At 47.6% G+C, this 20,471-nt stretch overlaps 1 protein-coding gene across 2 annotated transcripts in view; it reads right to left on the reverse strand.

The window, feature by feature from the left end:
- The window catches only part of LOC140901653 (sperm surface protein Sp17-like), a 63,478-nt gene that overhangs the window by 15,654 nt on the left and 27,353 nt on the right, over positions 1-20,471 (reverse strand). The gene's annotated exons all lie outside the window — the stretch shown is intronic.

The raw sequence follows: 20,471 nt of genomic DNA on the forward strand, positions 1-20,471 counted from the left end.
GCCCACGGGACCGGTACAGTCCCATTGCCTTCAGCGGGCCTGCACACATGTGATGAACTGGAATGGAGCAGACCGGTGATTCTCAAACTGTGAGGTCGCGACCCTGATTTAATGAAGTTGCCCAGGCGGGCATTAGACTTGCTGGGGCCCGGGGCTGAGGCTGACGCCCGAGCCCCACCACCTGGGGCAGTGAGGGTCAGGCAAGGGCTTCAGCTTTCCCCCGCCCCTGCCCCGCCCAGCCCAGGGCAGCAGGACTGGTGCGGGTTTAGCCTTCGGTCCCCCCTCCTGCGGTTGTGTACTTAGGCGCTGACTCCATGGGTGCTCTGGGGCTGGAGCACCCATAGGGAAAAATTAGTGGGTGCTCTGCACCCACTGGCAGCCAAGCTCCCCTCATCCCCCCAGCCCATCTCCTCCTCCTCCTCCACCTCCCCTGAGCACGCTGCGTCCCCGCTCCTCTGCCTACCTCCCAAGCGTTTCCTGCCCGGCTGCCGCCAAACAGCTGTTTGGCGGCATTAGCATGCTCCAGGAGGGAGGGGGAGGAGTGGGAATGTGGCGCGCTCAGGGGAGGAGGCGGGGAAGAGGCAGGGCCAGGGCCTCATGGAAGGGGTGAAGTGGGAGCGGCACCAGGGGCAGAGGGGGGTTGAGCACCCAGGGGAAAGAGGGGAAGTCAGCGCCTATGGTTGTGTAGTAATTTTTGTTGTCAGAAGAGGGTTGCAGTGCAATGAAGTTTGAGAACTGCTGGAGTAGACAACCAGCTGATGTTCCTGAAGTGCCCCAGTCCTAGACCTGCCCCAGCTCACTCTCTCATCGCCGGGCTGGCATTGCAGGCTGGCTCCAGCAGACAGCCATTCGCCTGATTCTGAGCCCAGTTATACTAACAGAGACCTGGCATGACTATACTGAAATCGGCAGAGTTACTTCAGCTTTACACTGGCACTGAGATTAGAATTGGGGCCAAGATTACCACATTGCAACTGAAAAACAGGAAACCAAACAGAAATGAACAATTGTTTTCTGAATCTTCCATAAGGTGTTGAGTTGTGCTAAGTTAATTACAGTTTGACTAATGTCAGCCCACCGTCTCTTCAAACTGCAATTAGCAATAGGTTCATTACACTTGATTGTTTTGTTTTGCCAGAGATGTGTGGAAAAATTCTTTGGTTTCGGGGAGGAAGAAAGAACTGCCGGAATATTTTAAAAGGTGGCGAGGGAGAGGGGAGGAAATAACTGCACTGCAGTGCTGCTGCTGTCCCGATTACAGTGAATCGGACCCAAATGCCTGTGCTGAGCGTCTCACCTTCTATTATTTAATGTTTCTCTTGTGGTTTAAACCAGGTCAGCCCCCACCGTGCTAGGTGCTGCACAAATACACAGTAACGGACAGCCCCGCCCCAAAGAAGTTATAAATACAAAGTGAAAAGGTGCTAAAAAGTGGCATTATAAAAATAAACTTTGAGTTAAACAAATCTCACTACAGTACCTATTGTTGTTGGCGACAATAAACAGTGTTCAGGTGGCTACATCAGATAGGGGACAAAACCTGTACTGGGTAAACCCCTCATGTTCCAGGGCATAGCCAAACACTAACTGCCTGGGTTAGGAAGGAACTTCTTGTAGGGGAAGGTTAAACTATCAGTGCCCATTAGGGGGTTCCTTGCACTTTCACCTGAACCATTTGGCTGGCCACCATCAGAGACAGGATATTGGACTAGGAACACAGGGAATGCCAGACTGGATCAGACCCATGGCCCATCTAGCTCTGTCTCCTAAGTACCAGCTGCTACAAAGGAAGCAGTAAGCAGACATAAGAACTGCCATACTGGGTCAGATCAAAGGTCCATCTAGCCCAGTGTCCTGTCTTCCCACAGTGACCAATGCCAGGTGCCCCAGAGGGAATGAACAGAACAGGGAATTGTCAAGTGATCCATCCCCTGTTGCTCATTCCCAGCTTCTGGCAAAAAAAGGCTAGGGACACCATCCCTGCCCATCCTGGCTAATAGCCATTGATGGACCTGTCCTCCATGAATTTATCTAGTTCTTTTTTAAACCCTGTTATAGTCTTGGCCTTCACAACATCCTCTGACAAAAAGTTCCACAGGTTGACTTTCATTGTGTGAAGAAATACTTCCTTCTATTTGTTTTAAACCTGCTGCCTATTAATTTAATTGGGTGACCCCTAGTTCTTGCGTTATGAGAAGAAGTAAACACTTCCTTATTCACTTTCTCCACTTCAGTCATGATTTTATAGACCTTGCTCATATCCCTCCTTAGTCGTCTCTTTTCCAAGCTGAAAAGTCCCAGTCTTATTAATCTCTCCTCATATGGCAGCCATTTCATACCCCTAATCATTTTTGTTGCCCTTCTCTGAACCTTTTCCAATTCCAAAATATCTTTTTTGAGATGGAGCAACCACATCTGCACACAGTATTCAAGATGTGGGCGTACCGGGGATTTATATAGAGGCAATATGATATTTTCTGTTTTATTATCGATCCCTTTCTTAATGATGCCCAGCATTCCGTTCACTTTTTTGATGGCTGCTGCACACTGAGTGGATGTTTTCAGAGAACTCTCCACAATGACTCCCAGATCTCTTTCTTGAGTGGTAACAGATAATTTAGACCCCATCACTCTGGATGTATAGTTGGGATTGTTTTCCAGTGTCCGTTACTTTGCAGTTATCAACACTGAATTTCATCTGCCATTTGTTGCCCATTCACCCAGCTTTGTGAGATCTCTTTGTAGCTCTTCACAGTCAGCTTTGTACTTAACTATTTTGAGTACTTTTGTATCATCTGCAAATTTTGCCACCTCACTGTTTACCTCCTTTCCCAGAGGCAGGGCAATCTTCCCCTACATTAGGGATCATGCTGGTCTAGGGAGGCCACCCATCTGGTTTCATACCAGGCGGTCCTATTTTTGGCTGGTTTGTCCCCCATCCAGTACTGGGACAAAACCTGACATGGCATTGTCCTGTATGGGACAGGGAACACCATTTTGAAGAGCATGCTGCTCCGCCCCTGCTGGCGTGACCTCACTGGGGCACTCCTGAAAATGGCATTCCCCCACGTGGCATGACATTGCCCATGCTGTGCATGCAAGGTCAAGCTGGCGGGGCAGGGTGGGGCACTCCTGAAAATGTGTCCCCTCCGTACTGTACCATCACACCAGCTAGGGCAGCGGGGTCATGCCATTCCCAGATGTGATGGAATGTCCAGTATTCCAGGAACACATGAGTGGCACCTTCTCCTGGTCTCTAATAGGCTTAAGCCCTGAAGCAGGAGGTTTAAAAGCCCTTCCACAACTGTATCATAATTAATGATGATACTTTACATATTCTTGGTAACCCACCTAAATGTCCAATCTCTTTTTGAATCTTGCTAAATTCTTGGCCTGAATGACTTCCTGTGGCAATGAGTTCCACAGATGGCCCATTGATCTGATCTGGTCTGGAAATTCCTATGATATTACAGCTCCAAATAGTCTCCAGCTCCAATTAATTGATCAAATATTCCTAATATAGTAACTGGTCAAAACAAATTCCTATAGCCGCTCATGTTAAAAACAAAGTGTAATTAGACCCTATCCTTACCGATGCACAAGCCAGCATTGATTAACTAATTTATTATTTGTATTGTGATAGCACCTAGGAGCACAAGCACTGGACCACACCCCATTATGCATTTATACAAAGAACAAGAACATGGTCCCTGCCCAAAGAGCTTATGGGGCCAGCATCCCGGCAGGTATAGCTTAATGGTTTGACACCAGCTGAGAAACTGTCTGGTGGTTGAATCTGATCCAATTTACCTTGGTTTAAACCTCATTTGAATGTGGATGGGGCCTAAATTCTCTTAATGAAAGTCACAGTTTGTATCAGATTAGAAGGTGTTGCAAACACCATTGAAGGCAGAAATAACACAAAGGGACCTAGAGTGGTTAGTTATATGGGATGGGAAGAAACAGAATCACCCTGGACAAATGCAAACAAGCACAGCTGTTGTAATACTATACTAGGGGAAATCCTAGAAAGTAGGGAGGTTACGAGAGACCCAGGGTGACAGAGCTTGGCAAGTTAAGCATGAATTTTAATGTGATGCATCTCAGCCACTAGTAGAAGGGAATATATGATAAATACATATGAGCATTTGAAAGGTGTGTGTGAAAGAGTTGGGGAGTGAGGGTGCAATTATAACTAATGGGATGAAATTAAGAAGGGAGAAAATGTGGGAATCCTTTGAATATCTGCAAAAAAAAAAAAACCCTTTCCTTATAGTGAGCTGTATTAAGCTTGTAATATTAGTGGGAGATGCCAGATTGCTGCTTATTGTCAGCTGTGGTGCAGTTCTGTTTACATGCCAAATATATCAGCAGCAAGTTCTGTTCAGCCTGAGTCTCTTGCTGACCAGTTTATTTCCTAGGTGTTGCTCCTGTCTACAGGTTATGCCCAGAAAAAGAAAAAAAAAAAAAAAAACATGACCAGGGTCATGTGGAAAAGCCTCTCGCAACCTTCAGTTCCTCTTCAATAACATTCACTCTCCTCCTACCACCCAGCTTGGTCTGTCTAAAGTTATCAAGCTAGAGGAACAAGGCTAGGAAATACCAGTGATCTTTTCACAAAAGCAGAGCAGAGTTATTCAGTTGTTTTGTTCCAAACCTGTACAATCCTGGCTATCTGCATGACATAATGGAGGATGTTCCCCTTCCCGGCAAGCTGAGAATCTGTGAAAACAGAGCTAGCAAGAGCCTAGAGCTGCCAGGATTAACTGGGTCTCTCTCATGTAACCATTTAACTGTCGTGGCAGGGCCTTGGGCCTGGCGTGCCTTGGTCCCTCCAATTCTCTGCCTGTGGCACAGAACAGTCCAGTCTCCTGCGGGGGCAGGTGGTCTCATTTCAGTTGCTAGGGTTAGTGTGCGGGTGTTGGGTGATGCTGGTGGCCTGTTATATACAGGAAGTCAGACTAGATGGTCTGATGGTCCCTTCTGGCCTTAAACTCTGTGACCTCTGAAACCAACGGCATCAAGAGGATGTAAGCAAAGACAACAGAAAAGAGAAGCATCAGTAACTTGAAAGCACCAGCATCTCTATAGCATCTGGTTACAGGGACAAGGGAACTAAGTTATATATATACCAGGCTCTCATAATAAATGCTCAGGGAGCTTGACTGGGGCTACAGCTTAACTGCATGAACTTAACTGCAGGCTTTCTAAGCATTAAAGAAACTACTCGACTGAGAGCCTCTGATAAAACAGCTGCTAAAGCAGTATAATTCAATCCTTTCTACCACATGGGAAGGAAATCCGGGGGCAAACCTTAACAGCCATCTTCACTAGTTGGGATGACACGCCACATCTGCAGGCCTTCAGCAGCTATTCCCGTGGTCACAGGAACTCCAGCAACAGTGGCTGGGAGAGCAGAACAGAGGATACATATGGCTTCCGGTGCCCCATCAGCCAATACAGCAAACCCTCCTTCTCCTGCACAGCAGTAAAGGATCCAGGATGCCACTCTAATGAAAGGGCCACCTGCTCCCAGGTAACATCACTCCCAGGCTGCAACAGTACCAGCCTGATGAGAGGGACAAGCGAGCGATCTCGCCCCAAACCAGAGCCAGCTGAAACACAGAAATATTCTTATCAAAAGACATTTGTTTGGAGCTGGGATTTTTTTCCAGTGAAACTCAAACAATGCCCGAGACACCCCTCAGCAAGTCACCCAGAAGAACAAACTGGACTGCTCTGGATCCCCACACAGAACTAGGACACCAAGCAGGGCCGGATTTAGGGGCAGGCCCCTCAGGCAACCGCCTGGCATGCTAGGCTTGGGGGCGCTGGCTCGGGGGGCTGTTTTTGTTGTTCGGGACAAACGAGAAAATAGAAGGTTTGAAGTAAAATCTTTCAGGTATTCTTTATGTGGAGTCGTTTTCCACTAACGTCCTAGAATGTTCTGGGCCTTTGTAGAATCATATGGAACCTTCCAGACTTTCTGAGAATGACATTCTCCTCCAACCTCCTAGGATGTTGTCAGCCATGCCCTCACAGATATACGGCATGAATAAATACAGATTTACAGATCCTAGTGTGCAAATTTATTGTCTTATAGGACAGGGATAAATCATGCAGGCAAATCTTGCGTCCAAGTTGTGAAATGAGCTACAAATGCAATAGAAAATGAGGTATTCAAAAGTTTAACAAGTGGAGGGGGTGCGCTGAAGACGCTTCTCGCCTGTGGAGCCACTGGGTCTGGGACCAGCCCTGACACTAAGCAGACTCCGTACAATGACATATGCAAAGCTAAGGCAGACTCATCATGTACAGACCCAGTAAACAAGAGATGCAAATGAGGAGACACAAAGCACAGCACAAACTGGGAGAGGAACTGGAGCAGCAAAAGAGATATTTAAGAGGCAGATGCTCTTTGCTCCAGTGGCCAAAATAGGAGGGGGGACAAGAAATTAAACATCTTTTTAAATTTCTGGTTATTTAAAAAAAAATAATCAAAAAGCTCTGAGGAAAATCCACGCTTGACCCATACATCACACTATGGAGCAACTGCTACTGCGCTATAAAGAGGCTAAAACAGCCTCCAAGATTGCACCCATCTTGGACAGAGACCTGAAGGCATCAGTCTGTCTCATCGTGGGGGTCGAGGGGGGTTATAAACACTTCACTGACACTAATATAGCTCCTCGGAAGTCTTTGAACTGAAATTGTAACAACTAGCAGCAGTAACTCTGGTGTGTTGAGGAAGTTCTACCAAAGGTACCAGTTCAGTTGGGAAAGGCAGAGAAGTATAATCTTTGTGACTTATGGAAAACAGCTTTCAGCAAGAAGGGAGCCCTAGAAGTCCTTCCTAGTGACCAATAACTAAGAGGGTCTGGAAACCGTTATATTATTTGAATAACAGAGAGAGACAGAACTGTTCTCTCCAGAACTGCAGAGGGTTTATTAATATCCTAGGAGGAGAAGGGGCTCAAATAACTGATTCCTGAAGAGTCAGAGACCAGCTGTGACCAGCAAGAGGCTCTGAGATGCCATGTACCTGAGAAGGATGCTGCACCTGAGAAACCAGCTACATTGGAGAAGCAAGCCTTTGATGTACAGACTATGGGCAGTGCGTGCACCCCCGTTTGGGGAGGCTTGCACCCTGCCCCACATCTTCAGCCCAAGGCCCAGCCCTGCTCCACCCCTTCAGCCTCCTGTTCTCGCTGGCCAGCCCGACAGTGCAGCCCTGAACCCCAGTTGGTGCCCAGAGCAGCCTTGAACCTTGGTTGGCCCACTGGTGCCCGGAGCAACCTCGAGCCCAGGCCAGCTTACTGGCGCCCAGAGTAGCCCCGAATGCCATCCAGCCTTCCAGCACCCAGAGCAGTCAATAGGAGCCCCGAACCACAGCCAGCTGGCCAGGGCCAAGCCCGGAGCCTGGGTTCCAGGGCTGTGGCAGGGAACATTAGTGGAGGTTTGGGGAGGCTTAGCCTCGCCCAGCCTCCATTACCCGCCATCCATTGTCCAGACTAACAGACCGAAGAAGAACTTCACCACCAAAGCAGGAACATCACTGAGAAAAGACCAGACCTGAGGGATGGTGGAGCTAGTCATGGGTCTATCCATCAGCCACCTTAGCCTGTTCACTGGACATAAGCCATATCCAGAGACTACCAACCCAAGCTGGGGTATACTCAATACACACCTGCATAACCCAGACCGAACCCAAACTTTACCTCGGATTCTTATTCACTCCGAGTCTTAGCTGAATGAGAGTAAAGACAAGACTAAACTGAAATTTCTTAAACACCATGATGTGATAATTGGTTATCTGCCAGCATGACTTGCCAACAGAGCTGTTAACCAATACTTACTCATAAGGATGTATGTGACATTCATTCCTGAAATTTTATCACATACATGCTCTGCTCAAAGTTACTTTTAAAATGACACATCCTTTCCTGCAGTTCCTAGAGATCTTCATGCTATGAATGGACTATTTGCTTTAGCACCTGCCTGGTCACAAACATTTAATTGATTTTAAAGGCATTTATCATTTTCATCTCTACATTCACGTTTCAGATGTTCATGCCTACCTGCACATAAAACTTCAGCACGGTTTTGCAGTGCTGAAAGACCAGTTTACCATCATGCCTTCACACTGCAAATGCCAGCTGTGGACCTTTTCTGTACAGACCAGCACTGCTGGACGCTATTTGGGTTATTTACCATTTTAGTTATTTGGTCTATGATAGCTCATTCAATAGGAGCCCACAGAGTTCACTAGACTTCACAGCTTTCAGAACTCCACGTTGTCATAAACATGTTGCCCACCGCTACCACAGCTGAGCACCTAAAGTGTATCACTAGGCATCTGAGGATCGTCATATACTAATAAACTACCTTTGTGACCTCTTCTTAGAAAAGCTCCTTCCTAAAGTGCTGATTCTGCATTGCCAACACAACTGGCTGGCCTCTGTCCGGAAGGGAAAGGCCCTGCTCAAGCCTGATCTATATTTGAATGGTTGACTTGTGTGCTGAGCATTCCTCCGTGTTTTCCGCTGCTGTTGTGCTGAAAGAGGCCAGTTTTATGATGAAGGTGGTGAGAAAAGGAAATCAGGAAGAGTCTTGAAGGATGGAATTCCAGGACCTGAGGTCCCCCGCTGAGAATGTTGTTCATCCAAGTCCCGCAGGTTAACAGCTGAGCTCCGTTCGTTAGCAAGGCTGGCAAGGTGGGTCATGGAAGGAAACGCTCAGATGTCCCAAATGTCAAGTATTGGCCTGTCAGAAGCAGATCAGGGAGCTTAACCTAGGATAGCTCCGTGATTAAATTATGCAGCAGGGACTCAGGAAATCAGAGTTCAGTGCTAAGCTAGGGCAGCTGCACGATCCTGGGCAAGTCACGCTGGACCTCAATTCTGGATCAATAAAATAGAGAGATACAAATCTTTCCTTTTCTCTCATGCCTGTATAGCTGGTGAGCAGTCTGAGGCATGTCTCTCGCTGTGTATTTGTACAGAGCCCTGATTTCAGCTGGCATATCTAAGGGCTGATCGCATACAGGGAGGACCTCTCTGGATCTGAATACCTGGGGGTGCCAGGCAGCCACCTTAGCAGAGGACCCTTGTCTCTAATTCACTTCTGGGTGTGAGACAGGGTGTGTGCAGGGTGCACTGAGGGTCAGATGGGATGTGGCCACTGCAGTGAGCACAGGAAGGGGGAAAAGGATGTTGATCCCACGCAGAAGCCCCAGTCACAGTCTCTGCACTCCCCGCAGGGAGGCCTGGGAGAAGTGGGGCTATGGCACACAGCACTGGCTGGGCGTGCTGGGCAGAGGCCCCACCACAGCTCACGATAAGGTGCAGCATTCACACTGGGAGCCTAGAGAAGTGGGGGAAAGGATTAAACCTCAGAATCTGGCTGTTTAACCCTAGCCATAGCTACCACATTTAGAGGGGGTTCTCCCCTGTGCGGAGCATCCTGTTAATGACCTTCTTCAGGGGTATTACAGCCGTCTCTCAACACCCCAGTCCATGGGCCCTGGAGTGTCTTCTTCACCACACCCCCACCACTTGGAGCTGCTGCTCTGCAGCTCCCCATCTCAGCTCCTCCCATCATTGTCAAATCTCATCTTAAATCATCCCTCTCCACCCTTACCTATGCCTTTTAACGTCTCCTTGTCAGTGATCTTCTGGCTGCAGCATCCTTTCCTTTAAATGTCACAAGATACTCTATCAGTTACACCACAGCAGGCTCTAGACGCTATTTTGGGGTCTGGTTTGAATGGAGGGTTCTTTACAAAATCAGGGTGCTCTAACATGAACTATGCAATGTGTGATGTTACAGGAGTCAGAGATGGCTCAGTGTCCAGAGGGCTGGGTGTTATAGACTCGCCTAGTTTTTGACCTCATGTCTCCTTCTAGCGGCTGGCCCCAGTCCCTGGGGAAGTCTGTTGCTTACACCCAGAGTTCTCCCTGAGCTCAGGGGAGAGTAGCTTTTGGGACTGAAGGTTCCAAATCCAACCTTAGCGAATAACTGTGGGGCATCAGAACGTGTCTGTGGCCATAGTTTATCATATCAGCACAGAACTAGATCTCAGGGATTCCTGCACTCTGATCTGGATCCCACACAATTCCCTCCCTGGTCTTGGGTAAGTCACTTAACCTCCGACCTCAGTTTCAGCATCTATCGACTAGTAATAAGGCTTGGCACAGAAAGGAGTTGGGAGGATTCGAGGGAACTCTTATGTTCTGGCCAGTTGAGCTCTTCTGAGGACTCACCATTCAAAACTCACAAGCCTGAATCGGTTGTGAACTAGTGTTTTATTCCAGATCCATCCTTCACGCTGCACAGCAGACATGGGCTGCTCTCCCATAGGTGCCTTGGGGGGTTCTTCTCCCGCAGGAGCCAGCCAAAAGCCCTTTTTACTTATCCCACTGTAAATCAGGAGTAACTCCACTGGAGTTCTTAGAGTTACTCTGGTGTATGTGAGAGCAGAACCCGTCCCTTAGTGTCCAAGATCCTAGTGGAGACAAGCACCCCATACGGAGAAGGGGAAGGGCCAGGACCCCACTCACTTTGCATCAGCTGTGTGACCAGCACACATATTACACTCTCAAAGAGGTGTAGCAGTTACTACTCCTGCCTGCTCTCTGTTCCATGCTCTCCGTAGGCACAAAGACTCTAGGAAATGTCCCTCTACTCAGCATCCCCGTCTCCAAAAGGGGCTGTGGCTTTAGAAGGAACAACCAGGCCCTGGATACACCAGGGTGGTGTGAAGTGCTGCTCTGACGCAAGTGCATTGGGTTTTGATCCCATTTAGTCCATTAAAAGAGGAATCTGCCTTCTCCTAACTGAAGCTGCTGAAAACAACCTAGTCCTATGGGAAGCGGTAATATGTCAAATACCAACATCTCCCAGCTTTGCTAATAGGGTAATGGGATAATTCCACTTTACCACTGTACTACAGCACGGAGCGAGCATTGCAAACCCAGCATCAGCCAGCTACACAGATTGCTGGGGCTTCCTGTTACATTTCAAAGATGCATAGATGCGAAGGCCAGAAGGGACCAGTGTGATCATCTAGACTGACCTCCTGCGGAGCACAGGCCACCGAACTGCCCCAATCAATTCCTAGAGCAGAGCTTCTAGAAAAACATCCAGTCTAGATTTCAACATTGCCACTGATGGAGAAATCGCCATAACCCACGGTAAAGTGGTCCAAAGGTTAAGGACTCTCACTGTTAAAAATGTGTGCCCTATTTCCAGTCTGAATTTGTCTAGCTTCAGCTTCCTCCCACCCGCACTAGATCATGAAGAGCCCATGGTTAAATATTTGTTCTCATCAAGTCACCTCTTAACCTTCTCTTTGTTAAGCTAAACAGATTGAGCTCCTGGAGTCTATCACAACAAGGTAGGTTTTTTAATCCTTTAATCATTTTAGTGGCTCCTCTCTGTATCCTCTCCAATTTATCACTATCCTTCTTGAATGAACCCCATCTCTGTCTAAATGCTGATCTAACTGCAGACGGCTTCAATTAGTTAGTTGCTTTTGTCATTAGAAAGTGCAATTCTCCTAAGTGCTCAGAAGGAAAAGGTATCTGGTTGCCCAAAGTTCAGAGTTTCAGGTTTGGGCTGGTGGCTTTCCTTTCAAAAAACAAATAAACAAATAAATAAATAAAAGGCAGCTTAAGTGGCACTTGCTGTTTCCCCCAGCACCATGGGAAAGGACTTTGTTTTCCCAGCTCTCTTCCTCTCCTGAGTGCCGGAACAGAAATAAGCAGAGAGACTCCCACACACAAACTAGCTTTTCAGCTGGTACCATTATTATTTCATGTTCAAAAACCCCGCACCAAAAACTACCCTGCCATGCAGTGGAACAGATTTAAGAGTCTAGAGCTGGTTGCTAAAACAACTCGTTTGAAAATGAAATAGACGCATTTCAGTCTACAGCCTCATGCTTTTTACAAATCAACCTGCTTCCATGCCACTAGTCACAGCATGTGCATTTAACAATGTAACATGCCTTGTGTAGAACTCCCCACCGCCTGCTCACAAACACCTCAGTGCCTAGAGAAAGGAAGGTGTGTCTGCACCCTTAGATTGCTGAGAACAGTTCAGCAATGGCAACAGACCCTGCACCCCTTCTACCAGGGCACCTTGATTTCAGCCCTTTGCAACAGGGACTAGTAACCTGCCTTTTTGTTGTTGTTGGATTAAAAAGCAAACAGGCTTGTACATACATTGCAGCAGTCCATCCCTGGTGCCAATCCGATTAGGAGCTTTCCAATCAACTGGAGGTTTAAGCAATGGGACGGCAAGGATCTGCCTTTCTGCTCCACTTGTAACTTGGCTTTGCCCTGCTCTCTCCGGATCAGCTCCTTCTGCAGGTGCTCAAGTTGAACAGAGTCTCTTGCCTACGTAACCCAGTTCCTCCTGGCTGCCGAGCCTATCAGACCTACTCACACAGCTCCAGTTCTCTTCGTGCTTTTCTTTTTTTTTTTTTTCCTCCTCTCCAGTTTATTTCACAGCAACTCCCCTTGCTTCTAACACACTTTAAATACTTAAAGGGACACGCAGCCTGGAATACACTATAAATACACCATAAATACACCCGCAGACCAAATAGTATCAAATATTTAATGGTACATGGAAAGTTCTATGATTCTCTGTCATTAGGGCATGTAAATGCATGCCCTTCTGCTTCTCTGCTTTCAGTTTGTTCCAGTCTGATCCAATCTGCTGTAAAACTAGATCTGGAAGAGAAGAGTAGACAGAGCTGGATTCTTCTCTCTTACACTGAATTTATGTCAGTGTAACTACTACAGTGGCCAGGTAGCAAGTGTGAAAAATCGGGACTGGAGTTTGGGGCAATAGGCGCCACTATAAGACAAAGCCCCGAATATTGGGACTGGCCCTATAAAATCAGAACATCTGGTCAGCCTAGTAACTACATGTACTTTAGTGGACTTACTCCTGCCTGACCTCAGGGTGAGTGGAAAAGCAGCCCCATAGATTAGACTGATATACAGTTGTGAAACCTAATAGCAACAGGGGGAGAAATGTACATTTACACAACGTAGCTTCCCATATATCACCTCAAGGTCACAGGAATCACCATTTCAGATCAAAGCTATGGTCCAAGCAGCCCCATTCCTGTCCCTAACAGGGCGGGGGCCAGATGCTTCAAATCCCAGGAGGGGAGTTACTTCCCATCCATAGGCTTAATGCCTGGAAACATTAAGGGCCATCTCTCTTATTTCACGCGGATATTGGCTAGATCATCATTGTGACACTGCACCTTATATTCTTCACAGGGATATTAGGATATGATCATGACATAATTGTAATGTATGTTATGCAAGATAAGTCATGTGAGGGGTCATTGGAAGGGTTATGATTTGCTAAATATTATCGTCCTATTTGTAGGCATGTATCATTTTTGTATCCGAAGTTATGAATATTGACTATGTACCTGTATTTCAGATGTAATTACACCTGGATAACGCCCACTAGACAAGATGCTTTCAATCTGGATAGCGGGTGGGGAAGGGCCTATTCAGGGCAATGGGCCACTAGGACAAAACAATAGGCCTTAGGAGAAGCTTATCTCCCACCTGGGGAGCCTTCCTGAAATTCTACAGACAGCCTCCAACTAATGGCTGCTAGGACTCTACAAAGATATGATGTGACCATATGTCTCTAGCCTCCATCTTGGGATGACGGTATTTTTCCACAGACTGGTCTGGGAACAAGCTTTGAAAGAAAGGGTTCCTGCCATATGCAAAAGCTACATAAGGCAGGGAATGACATCATCTGGTGTTCTTCACTCCCTACAAGAAAACTCCTGGAAACACCTGAGGAAAAAAGACTGAACTGGGGGAAGTGCTGGACCCAGGCTAAAGGGATTTTTAGCCTGTGAATGGAACACCTAGGGATTCTGTAAAGCAAGTGCAGCTTGCCCCTTAAGAATCTGCAGCCTGCTTGTATAATCTCTTAGGGTGAGAATCTGCTATTCATATCCAATCTATTTAGTATATTAAGCTTGGTTTGCATTTTTTCTTTATTTCCTAGGTAATTGGCTTTGATCTGTTGGCTATTACTTATAATCACGTAAAATCTATCTTTTTTAATTAATCAACTTGATTTTGCTTTATCTAAACCTGTGAGTTGGAGTGAAATGTGTGGGAATCATAACTCAGGGGCAAAGGCTGTTGCATTTCCTCTTCACTTTGAGGAAGGGGGTGAATTTTATGAGCTTACGCTGTACAGTTCCCTGTGCAGCGCAAGATGGTATAATTTTGGTTTTATTCTCCGGGGGGGAGGGGGGGTGTGCATGGGGATTTGGGAGTTGCCTTAGCTGTAGCCTTTCCATTGTTGGTTCATTGCAGGGGCTGGTCAGACAGCCTGCATGTAACTGCAGCTGCCTGTGTCCCTTCCTGTATGTATGCTGGTGAAATTGCAGGCTGGAGGGCTTTGCAGCTTGTCACAGCAGTACAGTGTGAGAGGGAACACAGGCTGGTGGGTGAAGGGGCGCAGTGGTACCCTAGTTCCAGGTGGCACCCCAGGGGGAATTCGTCACAATCCTATCACCTGTGTTCTTCCTGCTCTGGTCAGAGCTTCTGACGCTTCTTGGCTGTTGCGACACATCTAGCTATCTGGCAATCACCAAAGTTTCAAGCCACAAGACAGGCTGTTCTTGAGGTGTCACCAACAGAACTGTGAAAGAAGAGCTGAGCAGGAGTAAGCTGGAGGTGTAAAACCTGCCCTAACTGCTGGGCTCTTAGGAGAGGGACACAGCCCTTTTCCAGAACTGTTTTTTTAAACTAAACTGAGCATTAAATCCTTTGGTGCGTTGAAACCACAAAATCAGGACAAACACACCCACCCATTCAACGAGCCTTGTGAAGCTGAACTTTGCCCACACAATGAAGCACAGCAAACTGCATCTGACCTACTTACACAGACACCCACACACAGCACAGAGATACCCAGGGAGGCTTGAACAATTTGTGTAGTAGGGGTGCCGAGAGCCATTGAGTAAGTCCTGGATCTGATGGAAACTACTTCAAACCAGGGGGTGCGGCTACAGCCCCAGCACCCCTAGTTCCAGCACCTATGGCTATACCATACCCCCAACTCAGAATTATCCCCACCTAGAGCACTAGTCACACAGACATCATTACCCTCAATACACACAGCCCTCCCCACAACTAACAGTACACCCACACCAGGGTCACAAACACACTGGGAGACACACAAGCAGGCCCAGATTAACTAATGTGCACTCGATACATTTGAACAGAGCCCCCATCTCGAGGGGGCCCCCAAAGACCTCCCTCCCAACAAAAACAACCCAAGGCCAGGAAGGGGGCAGGGCAAGGCATCGCAGAGGAAGGGCCCCCGCTGCACGCTGTGGCAAGGGCCAATGGGCTGGAGTGGGGAACCAAGCCAGCCCTGCCACAGGACATGAATCGCAGCCTCACTCCCCGACAGACCCCTCCCCCCGCGGGGCCTCCTACCCCTGGGACAGGTCCCCAGCCCCATGCCTCCCAGCCCCCAGGAGGCAGGACCTGGTAGAGAAGGCGGGTGTCTCCCTCAATTGCCGTAGTGAACAGGGCCCCAAAATTCTTTAATCCAGCACTTCACCCAATGATGCATTGCTACAGACACACCTGCTCACAGACCCCCGAGACACGGATCCCCACTAGATTCCCACCCGGGGACGTGAATTCAGAGAGATACAGAAAGAGGGATATACAGATGCGCATGTACTCTGTGTGTCTGCACTGAAGCAAGGAAGCCATCGCAAGGCTGCTCACTGCATAAATGGATGGCGCCCTCATGCAACCTTGCAACGTTCAGCACGTCCCATGCAGCAGTGCGGTTTGTGTCAGAACTAAAAGCAGAAATGGCTGCAGGAAAAATAAAGATAAAACGCGTTCTAACCGTAACACACTAGACTTGGTTCAAAGTTAAGTCCCCTTACCACATTTCCAGCGCTACTGCTAACCAAACTCTCAGGCCAGGATCTGCTCCCAAAGTCTAACGTCTGTTTCTTTTGTCTTCTGAGACGAAAAGGGAGATCTGGAGAGGGAAGAGAAAACTTGGGGTGTTTTGTCCCTCACTTTTATAGTTCAGTCCCCCTTTGAAGTGGTGAAGAAGGGGTGTCAGACAGGGGAGAGGAGGCTGTGTGCTAGGGAAGGGGTATCGGATGGGGGGGAGGCTGCGTGGTGGGGAAGGGGTGTCAGATGTGGGAGGGGAGGCTGCGTGGTGGGAAGAGGTGGCTGATGGAGGAGTGGGCAGGGGGGTTCTGCTGGGGGACGGTGAGGCCGGGGCATGGGGGGAGGTCTGGGAGACCCCCCCTGCAGGGAGTGTGTGATGAGGAGGGATGTCAGAGAGGTGCAGAGTGGGTGGGGGGCAGTGTGAGGGGGGAGCAGGTGAAGAGACTGGGGAAAGGGATTGGGGAGCAGTCGGGAGTAGGTAGGGGAGGGATGTGTAATAGGGAGATTGCACTTTGGGTTAGCAGGTCCTGAACGAGGGAGGGCCATTGGTGTCACTGCAGCTGGCTATGGCATCCAGTCTTCTGTCACCTGGCACTTTCACTGATGAAATGCTCGCCTCTGAGATCGCCACACTCCTGCTGCCCACATCTCAATCCAGTGTCAGAACTGGCTGGACCCCCACTCCAGAGAGAGGAGGGCACAGCCGACTGCCCTGCAGGGAGATGGCAGGGTTTGTTTTCCTCCCTCGGCCCAGGCTGGAGCAGCTCTCACAACAGGCGGTGCTGCTAGGACTGCCCAGCATGGCAGAGAAAGGAGCTGAAGGCTCCGAACAGACCGAGGGAAAGGAAGCCACTTTCAGAGCAGTTGCTGCAGGCAAAAAGCAGAGCACCCAAAGGAACTAGCTCCTCAAAGGCATGCGGGTGCCTAGCTCCCATTGGTGTGCAGACTGATTGAGAACTTGTGCCTAGAGCATCACAGAGGTTAATAGAGAGGAGGAGTCACCTGCTCAGCCGGCTCAGGGAGCAGAGACAGTGTTGCCAACCCCTTTAAAGTTTGATCTTTTGCTTAAAGCACCAGCTCCTGGAGTCATGTGATTCCATAAAAAGAACCCCAAACTGATTATTATTGTTATTTAATCTCGGGATTTTTAAGCCTAGTTCATGATTTTTGAATGCTGGGGTTGGAAATCCCAGTGGTGGCCTATTCTATCCTATTAACGTGTGCAGTGAGGCCTGGATGGGTTTTCAGTATGAGTGTTTCCGGCGCTAAAAGAGGGGAGCTGTGCTGGAAGGCGCTGAAGGGGTTCCTAGTGTAGCTCCCACTATTGGATATAGGGCTGCCTCTCTCTGTGAGCCACTTCTTGGGGTTTACTAGTAGAGAACTTACCTCTGTTGCAACAACACTGCACTCTGTGCCCTTGGCTGCTCTCTGCACTGCAAACTGGGAGATGGGATGGGGGGGTACTGGAGGGAGGACTGGAAGAGAGCAAATGTGGGAGCTCAGAGGCAAGCTCAGGGGGTGCGGGGGGTGCTTGGATGGAAGGAAATGTAAGGAAGTTTCTATGTGGTGAAAACTAGAGCTGTAAGGCAATGAGACTTCCAGGTTCCCAAACCTGCTCTCCTATTGCATTGATGTTGTTTGCACTGCTGAGGACTCCATTCATCCTCGCTAAGCGGCTCTCCTTTGGTTGATGAGCCGCCAATGAATTAGAAACTCTCTCAAACCCTCTCGCATGTCCCGATGTGAACGGCGAGTAAGTGATTCTTTATGGCTATAGCAGATTCCTAAATACGGCTATGGTTCAGAGCACGTGCGCTGACTCACAGGCATCTGCTAGACTCGACACCAAAAAGTAGTTCTGTGCTGAAGAGTGACTGTGCAAAAATGGCACCATCTGACTCAGCAAATCTGCTCCCTGTATGTATTCAGATTCCTATTTTTGGTTCGGCTTTGTACTCCTGCTGTCTTTGTCGAGGGGAGCTGGCGTCTCTTCCTTTTGTGCATCATAACGGAGTGGTTCACCATTCCCAGTCATTTACACATAAACAAACCCACAGAAGGTCATTGGGTTCAACAGGTATTAGGCATAGTTTGGTTTGCAAACTCTTGACTGCTGGTGAGAATGCATGAGAAAGGAAGACCCCAGTATGACTCTTGGATCCCTGGGGGAGTTTGCTGGGCTGGGGGAGTTAGAAACAACAGCCTGATTCATCATTCTGCTACAACAGATTGAGGCTGGTATAATTCCATTCACAGAGTAGAAAGCCAGGCCAAACATCACTTTACTTGTGACTGACTATATTTGCTCAGGAGTCACAATAAACATGGAGATCCATGGTGCCATTTTTATAACTTAGAGTTGCACCAAAATGCTGTCAGATTATATTACAATAAAAACAATGAATGCTATTTTTTTGGCCCCATGGAAAGAAACTTATTATTGTTTTACAATAGCACCTTGAGTCCCTGTATGAGAGCAGGGCCTCGTTGTCCTAGGTACTGTACATACACGTAACAGACAATCTCTGCCCTGAAGAGCTCACAGTCTAAATAGGCAAGACAGACAAAGGGGAGAAGTTGAGAAAGATTCTAGATTCCAAGGCCAGAAGGGACCATTGTGATCATCTAGTCTGACCTGCTGCACAACACAGGCCAGAGACCTGCCCCAAAATAATTCCTAGAGCAGAGCTTTTAGAAAAACATCCAGTCTGGATTTAAACATTGTCAGGAAAGAAGAATTCACCACAACACTGGGTAAATTGTCCAATAGCTCATTACCCCCACTATTAAAAATATATACCTTATTTCCAGTCTGAATTTGTCTAGCTTCAAATTCCAGCCACTGGATCATGTTATAAATTTCTCTGGTAGACTGAAGAGCCCATTAGTAAATATTTGTTCCCCATACGGGCACTTATAGACAGTGATCAAATCACCATTTCACCTTCTCTTTGTTAAGCTAAATAGATTGAGCTCTTTTAGTCTATCACTATAAAGCAGGTTTTTTAATCCTTTAATCATTCTCATGGCTCTTCTCTGAACTCTCTGGAATTTTTCAACATCCTTCTTGTATTGTGGGCATCAGAACTGGACACAGGTTCCAGCAGAGGTCACACCAGTATCAAATACAGAGGTAAAATAACCTCTCTACTCCTACTTGAGATTCCCCTGTTTATGCATCCCAGGATCTCGTCAGCTCTTTCGGCCACCACTTCGCATTGGGAGAGGGAGCTCATATTCAGCTGGTTATCCACCATAACCCCCAGATTTTTGTCAGAGTCACTGCTTCCCAGGATAGAGTCCCCCATCCTGTACGTATGGCCTACCTCATATATTGATATTGAGTGATCGCTTTGTGAGTGAACTCTTGAATGAACTCACACAGGAAAATGACAAAAGACAAAAGCACCCTATCACCTGTGGGTGACCACTTTTCACAGAGCGATTGCATATCTGACCTCTCAGTCCTTACCCTCAAAGGAAACCTGCACAATCCCTTCAAAAGACAAGTCTGGGACTTTAAATTTATCATTCTGATAGACCCTAAAAATCATGGACTGAACAGAGACACTGGATTTCTGGTTTATTACAACAACCCATAACCTACTAACCCCCCTGTTTGTCCTATGACTGCAGAGATGACAATGGGCTACTCTACCAACCTTGAACGGTCCCTTAGAATACGTGCTAACTACTTATGCTAAACAATATGTTCCACCTTGCATTTAGCTGGGAAGCGCGAAGTATCTTTCCCAGACCTGAAGAGCTCTGAGTAGCTCGAAAGCTTGTCTCTCTCCCCAACAGAAGTTGGTTCAGTAGAAGATGTTACCTCCCCCACCCTGTCTCTCTAATATCCTGGGACCAACACAGCTACGACACTGCATACATATCTTTAGTTGCTTCTGTATAACATCCTCCAGAGCAGTGGTTCTCAACCCACGGCCAGCAGGCCCCTTGTGATTCAATCAGCATACATCTGTAGCCCATGTGATATCCTCAGGGCCGTATGGGTAACATATATATGGTGTGGATGCGGCCCACATAACATGTAGAGAGCTGCATATGCGGCCCACAGTGGTAAACAGGTTGAGAACCACTGCTCCAGAGATACTAGTTGAATGAGACTTTAACATCTATGTTTTCCCCCCAAATATAGAACAGAAATGTGTATTGCACGCTTCTGCCTTTCCTGCATTATTATTGATAATTCTACCCTTTCTGTCTAGTAATGGACTAATACCATTGTCAGGATTCTTTTTGTTCCTAATACATTTCTAAAAACTCCTCCTTATTGCCCTTAATTCTGCTGGACATAGATTTCTTCTTGTGTAACATTGCTTACTTTATCAATTTTCTACACTTCCTAACTTCTGACATATTCATGACTATCAGCTTCCCCTTTCTTCCACTTGTTGTATATTTTAAGACTATTTGTTATAGCTGCCGTCACTTCCCCTCTAAAACCAGGACAGTTTTTTTTAACCA

Source organism: Lepidochelys kempii, chromosome 22, assembly GCF_965140265.1.
Source record: "Lepidochelys kempii isolate rLepKem1 chromosome 22, rLepKem1.hap2, whole genome shotgun sequence".
NCBI lineage: Eukaryota > Metazoa > Chordata > Testudines > Cheloniidae > Lepidochelys > Lepidochelys kempii.